The following is an 11,108-nucleotide window of genomic DNA, read 5'->3' on the forward strand; positions in this document are numbered from 1 at the left end:
TGCAATTTATATGATGATATCGAGTTCCGTATCGAAATTAGATGCAGAAGCATCCAAATCTCACGAAATACAAGGGTCAGCATTGTCAAATCAATCACATGTCCATATGAGAGCAAATATATCGTGACCTATAATATCTACAGTCTCGTTTCTTACGTCGTTTGTTAAGCAAACTTTGACACACAATCCATGCAATTTATACGATGATATCGAGTTCCGTTTCGAAGATAGATGCAGAAGCATCCAAGTCTCCCGAAATACAAGGGTCAGCTTTGTCAAATCAATCACATGTCCATATGAGAGCAAATATATCGTGACCTATAGAATCTACAGTCTCGTTTCTTACGACGTTTGTTAAGCAAACTTTGACACACAATCCATGCAATTTATATGATGATATCGAGTTTCGTATCGAAATTAGATGCAGAAGCATCCAAGTCTCCCGAAATACAAGGGTCAGCATTGTCAAATCAATTACATGTCCATATGAGAGCAAATATATCGTGACCTATAGAATCTACAGTCTCGTTTCTTATGTCGTTTGTTAAGCAAACTTTGACACACAATCCATGCAATTTATATGATGATGTCGTGTTCCGTATCGAAATTAGATGCAGAAGCATCCAAGTCTCACGAAATACAAGGGTCAGCTTTGTCAAATCAAACACATGACCATACATATAGAATCTACAGTCTCGTTTCTTACGTCGTTTGTTAAGCAAACTTTGACACACAATCCATGCAATTTATATGATGATATCGTGTTCCGTATCGAAATTAGATGCAGAAGCATCCAAGTCTCACGAAATACAAGGGTCAGCTTTGTCAAATCAATCACATGTCCATATGAGAGCAAATATATCGTGACCTATAGAATCTACAGTCTCGTTTCTTACGTCGTTTGTTAAGCAGACTTTGACACACAATCCATGCAATTTATATGATGATATCGAGTTCCGTATCGAAATTAGATGCAGAAGCATCCAAGTCTTACGAAATACAAGGGTCAGCTTTGTCAAATCAATCACATGTCCATATGAGAGCAAATATATCGTGACCTATAGAATCTACAGTCTCGTTTCTTACGTCGTTTGTTAAGCAAACTTTGACACACAATCCATGCAATTTATATGATGATATCGAGTTCCGTATCGAAATTAGATGCAGAAGCATCCAAGTCTCACGAAATACAAGGGTCAGCTTTGTCAAATCAATCACATGTCCATATGAGAGGAAATATATCGTGACCTATAGAATCTACAGTCTAGTTTCTTACGTCGTTTGTTAAGCAAACTTTGACACACAATCCATGCAATTTATATGATGATATCGAGTTCCGTATCGAAATTAGATGCAGAAGCATCCAAGTCTCACGAAATACAAGGGTCAGCTTTGTCAAATCAATCACATGTCCATATGAGAGCAAATATATCGTGACCTATAATATCTACAGTCTCGTTTCTTACGTCGTTTGTTAAGCAAACTTTGACACACAATCCATGTAATTTATATGATGATGTCGAGTTCCGTATCGAAATTAGATGCAGAAGCATCCAAGTCTCACGAAATACAAGGGTCAGCTTTGTCAAATCAATCACATGTCCATATGAGAGCAAATATATCGTGACCTATAGAATCTACAGTCTCGTTTCTTACGTCGTTTGTTAAGCAAACTTTGACACACAATCCATGCAATTTATATGATGATATCGAGTTCCGTATCGAAATTAGATGCAGAAGCATCCAAGTCTCACGAAATACAAGGGTCAGCTTTGTCAAATCAATCACATGTCCATATGAGAGCAAATATATCGTCAGCTAAAGAATCTACAGTCTCGTTTCTTACGTCGTTTGTTAAGCAAACTTTGACACACAATCCATGCAATTTATATGATGATATCGAGTTCCGTATCGAAATTAGATGCAGAAGCATCCAAGTCTTACGAAATACAAGGGTCAGCTTTGTCCAATCAATCACATGTCCATATGAGAGCAAATATATCGTGACCTATAGAATCTACAGTCTCGTTTCTTACGTCGTTTGTTAAGCAAACTTTGACACACGATCCATGCAATTTATATGATGATATCGAGTTCCGTATCGAAATTAGATGCAGAAGCATCCAAGTCTCACGAAATACAAGGGTCAGCTTTGTCAAATCAATCACATGTCCATATGAGAGAAAATATATCGTGACCTATAGAATCTACATTCTCGTTTCTTACGTCGTTTGTTAAGCAAACTTTGACACACAATCCATGCAATTTATATGATGATGTCGAGTTCCGTATCGAAATTAGATGCAGAAGCATCCAAATCTCACGAAATACAAGGGTCAGCTTTGTCAAATCAATCACATGTCCATATGAGAGCAAATATATCGTGACCTATAGAATCTACAGTCTCGTTTCTTACGTCGTTTGTTAAGCAAACTTTGACACACAATCCTTGCAATTTATATGATGATATCGAGTTCCGTTTCGAAATTAGATGCAGAAGCATCCAAATCTCACGAAATACAAGGGTCAGCTTTATCAAATCAAACACATGTCCATATGAGAGCAAATATATCGTGACCTATAGAATCTACAGTCTCGTTTCTTACGTCGTTTGTTAAGCAAACTTTGACACACAATCCATGCAATTTATATGATGATGTCGAGTTCCGTATCGAAATTAGATGCAGAAGCATCCAAATCTCCCGAAATACAAGGGTCAGCTTTGTCAAATCAAACACATGTCCATATAGTCCGGTCAAAATAGACATGCGTATAAGGGGGAAATAGCAAAAATTCCCACAAAGCTGAATTTTGGTGGAGAGCTAGGGTTGGCCATTAGAAGCGTCGTCCTAAAAGTCCCCATCGATCCCATGTGTGCAAAAAAAGTTATTCGGGGTCAAAGGTCAAATTTTGGGACTTTTTTTGGTTTTTTGGTCAGAACTCAGAAACTATAGGTTCTTTCTTTTCAATGCGAAGAAGAGATTTGTAGACAATAAAATTTTCTATAAAAATGATCTTTAAATCATTGACCTAGGACCTACGGTTCTTGAGATATGAGTCACGCAATATAGGAACTTTAAGTAATTTTACGGCACCTGTGCGTTAGTTGACCTTTCGCGATTATTTTAAACTTATTTCGAAAACCGTAAAACATACCAAAAAGTGTTTAAAGAAAAAGTTTTATATTACAATATTTCCTATAAGTTTGCTCCTTACGATGTCCACATATGAGTCACCGTTCCTAAGATACAAGCCAATCAATACACAATATGCACACATTACCACGGCACCTACGAGGAATTTGACATGACACAGTTGCTTTTCATTTGGTTCAAAAACGCTTAGTTCGATTAAAAAGTGACTAAAGAAAAATTTGTAGAATAGAAAATTCTCTACAATTATGATCTTTACAGATTCTACATAAAATCTATTATTTTTGAGATACGAGTCAATCAAATCATGATATGCACACATTTCCACACCACCTGTGAGGTAGTGCACTCGGCGCGTTTTTTTTATCGTGCTTTCCCCTATAGGCCTACTCCACTATCTTTTGTGATAATTTTGAAGCTTAGTATATATATTTTAGACCTAATCATATCCTTTTACGAAAAACTCGTCTTCTATTTCTTCTTCCTCTTGGAGGTTTATAACACTGTGCAACAAAATGAAGGTGAAAGTCTGGGGAAGAAATAATTCCTTTTGGAGATGAAAGCCCTTGGTGAGTATATTCAGAACCCCGCAGGACAGATCCGCTGTGAGTCGAACTTCCACGTTATGACGTGATGAAGTTTTTGCTAGAGACCCTGTAAGGCATTAGGAATTAGCGTTATATCTTTGTTCACTGTTGTTTTAGCTTATTTTTGAGGTGATATGTCTTCAGTCAAATCCAATGAGGATTATTTTCGTAGAGAACTTCGAAATTCTAACTCGCTTCCTTCAATGCCCTTTTCGTCCTTGATTTTAAGAGCCGCTATAAAAGTACCACAGGATGACGTTTTGCAGCTTCGATATGTTCTGCAAACATGTCGCTCAGAAAATTTTAGGTACGGCTCTCATTGACAACTAATCGATTTTGTCGCGTTTTCATAGTCATTTTTTACATTTACCCCTGTTTGTTTAGAAAAATACTATATTTTGCTTTTTATACCCTACACCACTATGTGGGGAGGGTATTATAAGTTGGTTTTAGCCAAAAAGTTTGTAACGCATCGAAATAATGGTCGTATACCCATACTTATATATACCAAAATCGATATCTCGACGAGCTGAGTCGATTTGGCTATGTGTGTCCGTCCGTCTGTCCATCTAAACCTTGTAATCACGCTACAGGTCGCAATTTTAATCGGATCGTCACCAAATTTTGGGTGGTGATGAGGGTCCCGGAGGGAAAGAAGCCTATTGATTTTGGTGATGGCCGGATAATATTCAGGGGTCGGAATGGGCAAAAAAACTTATTTGCGGAAAAAGTCAACGGTTTATTTCAAAGCGAATATCTCCGTATCTACAAGTGGTATATCAAAGGCAAAACCTGCTAATGGAAGCAGAAAATATCGCCTTTATAACGATGTATAGAAGGTTGTCGTAGGTGGTCAAACAATGACGATATCGCAATAGTCGCTAATAGAACCCAACTTTTCATTTACTCGATTTTATTTCTAATGACGAATAACACAGCTTTTGTTGGGGACTTTCCAAAAACAAAACCTAGCTATGAAAGTAGAAAGTCTCATCTTTACAATGATGTATTGTAGGTTAGCGTAGATGGCCAAATAACGGAGATATCACAATAGTCGGTAATACAACCCATTTTTTCACTTTTAAAGAAATCACGCTACAGGTCGTAATTTTGATCGGATCGTTACCAAATTGTGGTTGTTGATGGGGGTCCCGGAGGGGAAGAAGCCTTTTTATTTTGGTGATGCTCGGATAATATTTAGGGGTCGGAATGGGCAAAAAACTTTTTTGGAGATAAAGACAATATTTTTTTCCAAACCGAATATCTCATCTTCTATAGGGGGTATGCCAAAAGCAAAACCTAATAAAAGTAAAAAATATCGCCTTTGCAACGATGTAAAGTAGGTTGTCGTATTTTCATTGATTGACCACCTAATCAATGAAAATATCGCAATAGCCGCTAATAAAACACAACTTTCAATGAAGACATTCAGAGCAAAGGCGCTAAGCTATCCCAATTTTAATATTTTGAATTTTACCAGTCGAAAGCTTATGCACAAGGGAAGTGGTGTAGGGTATCACATAGTCGGCCCGACCCGACTATAGCCTTGGCTCACTTGTTTGTATATTTGTTACAGAACTAAACAAAACACAAAAAACAGTTTTTTTTATAGTCATTTCAAAAATGTCTATGAAAACGCGACAAAATCGATTAGTTGTCAATGAGAGCCGTACCTAAAATTTTCTGAGCGACATGTTTGCAGAACATATCGAAGCTGCAAAACGTCATCCTGTGGTACTTTTATAGCGGCTCTTAAAATCAAGGACGAAAAGGGCATTGAAGGAAGCGAGTTAGAATTTCGAAGTTCTCTACGAAAATAATCCTCATTGGATTTGACTGAAGACATATCACCTCAAAAATAAGCTAAAACAACAGTGAACAAAGATATAACGCTAATTCCTAATGCCTTACAGGGTCTCTAGCAAAAACTTCATCACGTCATAACGTGGAAGTTCGACTCACAGCGGATCTGTCCTGCGGGGTTCTGAATATACTCACCAAGGGCTTTCATCTCCAAAAGGAATTATTTCTTCCCCAGACTTTCACCTTCATTTTGTTGCACAGTGTTATAAACCTCCAAGAGGAAGAAGAAATAGAAGACGAGTTTTTCGTAAAAGGATATGATTAGGTCTAAAATATATATACTAAGCTTCAAAATTATCACAAAAGATAGTGGAGTAGGCCTATAGGGGAAAGCACGATAAAAAAACGCGCCGAGTGCACTACCTCACAGGTGGTGTGGAAATGTGTGCATATCATGATTTGATTGACTCGTATCTCAAAAATAATAGATTTTATGTAGAATCTGTAAAGATCATAATTGTAGAGAATTTTCTATTCTACAAATTTTTCTTTAGTCACTTTTTAATCGAACTAAGCGTTTTTGAACCAAATGAAAAGCAACTGTGTCATGTCAAATTCCTCGTAGGTGCCGTGGTAATGTGTGCATATTGTGTATTGATTGGCTTGTATCTTAGGAACGGTGACTCATATGTGGACATCGTAAGGAGCAAACTTATAGGAAATATTGTAATATAAAACTTTTTCTTTAAACACTTTTTGGTATGTTTTACGGTTTTCGAAATAAGTTTAAAATAATCGCGAAAGGTCAACTAACGCACAGGTGCCGTAAAATTACTTAAAGTTCCTATATTGCGTGACTCATATCTCAAGAACCGTAGGTCCTAGGTCAATGATTTAAAGATCATTTTTATAGAAAATTTTATTGTCTACAAATCTCTTCTTCGCATTGAAAAGAAAGAACCTATAGTTTCTGAGTTCTGACCAAAAAACCAAAAAAAGTCCCAAAATTTGACCTTTGACCCCGAATAACTTTTTTTGCACACATGGGATCGATGGGGACTTTTGGGACGACGCTTCTAATGGCCAACCCTAGCTCTCCACCAAAATTCAGCTTTGTGGGAATTTTTGCTATTTCAATGTCTATTTTGACCGGACTAATATGAGAGCAAATATATCGTGACCTATAGAATCTACAGTCTCGTTTCTTACGTCGTTTGTTAAGCAAATTTTGACACACAATCCATGCAATTTATATGATGATATCGAGTTCCGTTTCGAAGATAGATGCAGAAGCATCCAAGTCTCACGAAATACAAGGGTCAGCTTTGTCAAATCAATCACATGTCCATATGAGAGCAAATATATCGTGACCTATAGAATCTACAGTCTCGTTTCTTACGTCGTTTGTTAAGCAAACTTTGACACAAAATCCATGCAATTTATATGATGATATCGTGTTCCGTATCGAAGATAGATGCAGAAGCATCCAAGTCTCACGAAATACAAGGGTCAGCTTTGTCAAATCAATCACATGTCCATATGAGAGCAAATATATCGTGACCTATAGAATCTACAGTCTCGTTTCTTACGTCGTTTGTTAAGCAAACTTTGACACACAATCCATGCAATTTATATGATGATATCGAGTTCCGTATCGAAATTAGATGCAGAAGCATCCAAGTCTCACGAAATACAAGGGTCAGCTTTGTCAAATCAATCACATGTCCATATGAGAGTAAATATATCGTGACCTATAGAATCTACAGTCTCGTTTCTTACGTCGTTTGTTAAGCAAACTTTGACACACAATTCATGCAATTTATATGATGATATCGAGTTCCGTTTCGAAGATAGATGCAGAAGCATCCAAGTCTTACGAAATACAAGGGTCAGCTTTGTCAAATCAAACACATGTCCATATGAGAGCAAATATATCGTCACCTATAGAATCTACAGTTTCGTTTCTTACGTCGTTTGTTAAGCAAACTTTGACACACAATCCATGCAATTTATATGATGATATCGAGTTCCGTATCGAAATTAGATGCAGAAGCATCCAAATCTCACGAAATACAAGGGTCAGCTTTGTCAAATCAATCACATGTCCATATGAGAGCAAATATATCGTCAGCTAAAGAATCTACAGTCTCGTTTCTTACGTCGTTTGTTAAGCAAACTTTGACACACAATCCATGCAATTTATATGATGATATCGAGTTCCGTATCGAAATTAGATGCAGAAGCATCCAAGTCTCACGAAATACAAGGGTCAGCTTTGTCAAATCAATCACATGTCCATATGAGAGTAAATATATCGTGACCTATAGATTCTACAGTCTCGTTCCTTACGTCGTTTGGTAAGCAAACTTTGACACACAATCCATGCAATTTATATGATGATATCGAGTTCCGTATCGAAATTAGATGCAGAAGCATCCAAGTCTCACGAAATACAAGGGTCAGCTTTGTCAAATCAATCACATGTCAATATGAGAGTAAATATATCGTGACCTATAATATCTACAGTCTCGTTTCATACGTCGTTTGTTAAGCAAACTTTGACACACAATCCATGCAATTTATATGATGATATCGTGTTCCGTATCGAAATTAGATGCAGAAGCATCCAAGTCTCAGGAAATACAAGGGTCAGCTTTGTCAAATCATTCACATGTCCATATGAGAGCAAATATATCGTGACCTATTGAATCTACAGTCTCGTTTCTTACGTCGTTTGTTAAGCAAACTTTGACGCACAATCCATGCAATTTATATGATGATATCGTGTTCCGCATCGAAATTAGATGCAGAAGCATCCAAGTCTCACGAAATACAAGGGTCAGCTTTGTCAAATCAATCACATGTCCATATGAGAGCAAATATGTCGTGACCTATAGAATCTACAGTCTCGTTTCTTACGTCGTTTGTTAAGCAAACTTTGACACACAATCCATGCAATTTATATGATGATGTCGAGTTCCGTATCGAAATTAGATGCAGAAGCATCCAAGTCTCACGAAATACAAGGGTCAGCTTTGTCAAATCAATCACATGTCCATATGAGAGCAAATATATCGTGACCTATAGAATCTACAGTCTCGTTCCTTACGTCGTTTGTTAAGCAAACTTTGACACACAATCCATGCAATTTATATGATGATGTCGAGTTCCGTATCGAAATTAGATGCAGAAGCATCCAAGTCTTACGAAATACAAGGGTCAGCTTTGTCAAATCAATCACATGTCCATATGAGAGCAAATATATCGTCAGCTAAAGAATCTACAGTCTGTTTTCTTACGTCGTTTGTTAAGCAAACTTTGACACACAATCCATGCAATTTATATGATGATATCGAGTTCCGTTTCGAAGATAGATGCAGAAGCATCCAAGTCTCACGAAATACAAGGGTCAGCTTTGTCAAATCAATCACATGTCCATATGAGAGCAAGTATATCGTCAGCTAAAGAATCTACAGTCTCGTTTCTTACGTCGTTTGTTAAGCAAACTTTTACACACAATCCATGCAATTTATATGATGATATCGAGTTCCGTATCGAAATAAGATGCAGAAGCATCCAAGTCTCACGAAATACAAGGGTCAGCTTTGTCAAATCAATCACATGTCCATATGAGAGCAAATATATCGTGACCTATAATATCTACAGTCTCGTTTCTTAAGTCGTTTGTTAAGCAAACTTTGACACACAATCCATGCAATTTATATGATGATATCGTGTTCCGTGTCGAAATTAGATGCAGAAGCATCCAAGTCTTACGAAATACAAGGGTCAGCTTTGTCAAATCAATCACATGTCCATATGAGAGTAAATATATCGTGACCTATAGAATCTACAGTCTCGTTTCTTACGTCGTTTGTTAAGCAAACTTTGACACACAATCCATGCAATTTATATGACGATGTCGAGTACCGTATCGAAATTAGATGCAGAAGCATCCAAGTCTCACGAAATACAAGGGTCAGCTTTGTCAAATAAATCACATGTCCATATGAGAGCAAATATATCGTTACCTATAGAATCTACAGTCTCGTTTCTTACGTCGTTTGTTAAGCAAACTTTGACACACAATCCATGCAATTTATATGATGATATCGAGTTCCGTATCGAAATTAGATGCAGAAGCATCCAAGACTCCCGAAATACAAGGGTCAGCATTGTCAAATCAATCACATGTCCATATGAGAGCAAGTATATCGTCAGCTAAAAAATCTACAGTCTCGTTTCTTACGTCGTTTGTTAAGCAAACTTTGACACACAATCCATGCAATTTATATGATGATATCGTGTTCCGTATCGAAATTAGATGCAGAAGCATCCAAGTCTTACGAAATACAAGGGTCAGCTTTGTCAATCACATGTCCATATGAGAGCAAATATATCGTGACCTATAGAATCTACAGTCTCGTTTCTTACGTCGTTTGGTAAGCAAACTTTGACACACAATCCATGCAATTTATATGATGATGTCGTGTTCCGTATCGAAATTAGATGCAGAAGCATCAAAATCTCACGAAATACAAGGGTCAGCTTTGTCAAATCAATCACATGTCCATATGAGAGCAAATATATCGTGACCTATAGAATCTACAGTCTCGTTTCTTACGTCGTTTGTTAAGCAAACTTTGACACACAATCCATGCAATTTATATGATGATATCGAGTTCCGTATCGAAATTAGATGCAGAAGCATCCAAGTCTAACGAAATACAAGGGTCAGCTTTGTCAAATCAAACACATGTCCATATGAGAGCAAATATATCGTGACCTATAGAATCTACAGTCTCGTTTCTTACGTCGTTTGTTAAGCAAACTTTGACACACAATCCATGCAATTTATATGATTATATCGTGTTCCGTATCGAAATTAGATGCAGAAGCATCCAAGTCTCACGAAATACAAGGGTCAGCTTTGTCAAATCAATCACATGTCCATATGAGAGCAAATATATCGTGACCTATAGAATCTACAGTCTCGTTCCTTACGTCGTTTGTTAAGCAAACTTTGACACACAATCCATGCAATTTATATGATGATATCGAGTTCCGTATCGAAATTAGATGCAGAAGCATCCAAGTTTCACGAAATACAAGGGTCAGCATTGTCAAATCAATCACATGTCCATATGAGAGCAGATATATCGTGACCTATAGAATCTACAGTCTCGTTTCTTACGTCGTTTGGTTAGCAAACTTTGACACACAATCCATGCAATTTATATGATGATATCGAGTTCCCTATCGAAATTAGATGCAGAAGCATCCAAGTCTCACGAAATACAAGGGTCAGCTTTGTCAAATCAATCACATGTCCATATGAGAGCAAATATATCGTGACCTATAGAATCTACAGTCTCGTTTCTTACGTCGTTTGTTAAGCAAACTTTGACACACAATCCATGCAATTTATATGATGATGTCGTGTTCCGTATCGAAATTAGATGCAGAAGCATCCAAGTCTCACGAAATACAAGGGTCAGCTTTGTCAAATCAATCACATGTCCATATGAGAGCAAATATATCGTGACCTATAATATCTACAGTCTCG

Source organism: Musca autumnalis, unplaced genomic scaffold (assembly GCF_047663935.1).
Source record: "Musca autumnalis isolate F117 unplaced genomic scaffold, ASM4766393v1 scaffold_134, whole genome shotgun sequence".
In the NCBI taxonomy this organism is placed as follows: domain Eukaryota; kingdom Metazoa; phylum Arthropoda; class Insecta; order Diptera; family Muscidae; genus Musca; species Musca autumnalis.